This window comes from Coregonus lavaretus, assembly GCF_964263955.1.
Source record: "Coregonus lavaretus genome assembly, chromosome: 10".
NCBI lineage: Eukaryota > Metazoa > Chordata > Actinopteri > Salmoniformes > Salmonidae > Coregonus > Coregonus lavaretus.
Window position 1 is genome coordinate 8,502,192 of NC_139997.1, and position 1,908 is coordinate 8,504,099.

Sequence of the window (1,908 nt, forward strand, 5' to 3'; positions counted from 1 at the left end):
ACCTGAACTCTGTGAAGCATTTATTTGGGCTGCAATCTGAGGTGCAGTTAACTCTAATGAACTTATCCTCTGCAGCAGAGGTAACTCTGGGTCTTCCATTCCTGTGGCGATCCTCATGTGAGCCAGTTTCATCATAGCGCTTGATGGTTTTTGCGACTGCACTTGAAGAAACTTTCAAAGTTCTTGAAATGTTCCAGATTGACTAACCCTCATGTCTTAAAGTAATGATGGACTGTCATTTCTCTTTGCTTATTTGTGCTATTCTTGCCATAATATGGACTTGGTCTTTTACCAAATAGGGCTATTTTCTGTATACACCCCCACCTTGTCATAACACAGCTGATTGGCTCAAACGTATTAAGAAGGAAAGAAATTCCACCAATTAACTTTTAAGAAGGCACACCTGTTAATTGAAATGCATTCTAGGTGACTACCTCATGAAGCTGGGAACTCTTTCAAGACTGTTGGAAAAGCATTCCAGGTGAAGCTGGTTGAGAGAATGGCAAGAGTGTGCAAAGCTGTCATCAAGGCAAATGGTGGATATTTGAATTTGAAAATATATTTTGATTTGTTTAACACTTCTTTGGTTACTACATGATTCCATATGTGTTATTTCATAGTTTTGATGTCTTTACTACATTTGACATTTTAGTCATTTAGCAGACACTCTTATCCAGAGCCACTTACAGTTAGAAACACAAAAAAGAGTAAAAATAAAGAAAAACTCTTGAATGAGTAAGTGTTCTAAAACTTTAGACCGGTAGTGTGTATATATATATATATATATATGTATGTATGTATGTATATATATGTATGTGTATATATATATATATATATATATATATATGCTGAAAATATCTTGGAGCACTTTCTTTTCTGAAGTGCTGCCCTCCTCCTACATTTGATGGTAAGATCATTGTTACAAAAAAAAATTGCACAGCGTATGGTTGTTCTACTCAACAGTGTCATAACATTTATGGCCCGAGAGTGGATGACTGGATAGGTGTAAATGTATGAGATAAAGTGCTGACATATTTTTGTGGGGGGGGGCCAAGTTCTGTTTTCGTTTTGCTTTTTTCGAGCGAAACAAAAACAAATGTCTGCGTTTCATGAGTGATGCGGATGTTCCATCGTGTTGTTTGATTTTGGGTTTTCTTGTTTTTGTTCTGTATTTTCTTTTTGAACATTTGTAACACTGTGATCATGATGATGTGTGTTGAGGAAATGAGTGCTGTAATATTTTTGTACGTTTGTGTACAAGCCAGTAAAAAAATCATTAAACTCTCTGTTGTGTCTATGCTTATGTTTATTTTTCCCTATCCCACCCCCCAGCCCAGGCAGTCCCACCCCCCAGCCCAGGCAGTCCCAGCCCCCAGCCCAGGCAGTCCCACCCCCCAGCCCAGGCAGTCCCAGCCCCCGTTACCCATAGAGAAGAATAGTGAGGGGCACAGACCCCCTCTCCGCCTTTCTCTCCCCCTCTCCCAGGCCAGCCCGGATCCCCTCTCCCCTCTCCCAGGCCAGCCCGGATCCTCTCTCCCAGGCCAGCCCGGATCCTCTCTCCCAGGCCATCCGGATCCCCTCTCCCCTCTCTCCCAGGCCTGCCCGGATCCCCTCTCCCCTCTCTCCCAGGCCATCCGGATCCCCTCTCCCCCCCTCTCCCAGGCCAGCCCGGATCCTCTCTCCCAGGCCAGCCCGGATCCTCTCTCCCAGGCCATCCGGATCCCCTCTCCCCTCTCTCCCAGGCCTGCCCGGATCCCCTCTCCCCTCTCTCCCAGGCCATCCGGATCCCCTCTCCCCCCCTCTCCCAGGCCTGCCCGGATCCCCTCTCCCCCTCTCCAGGCCATCCGGATCCCCAGTCCCTCTCTCCCCAGGCCATCCGGATCCCCTCTCCCCTCTCTCCCAGGCCAT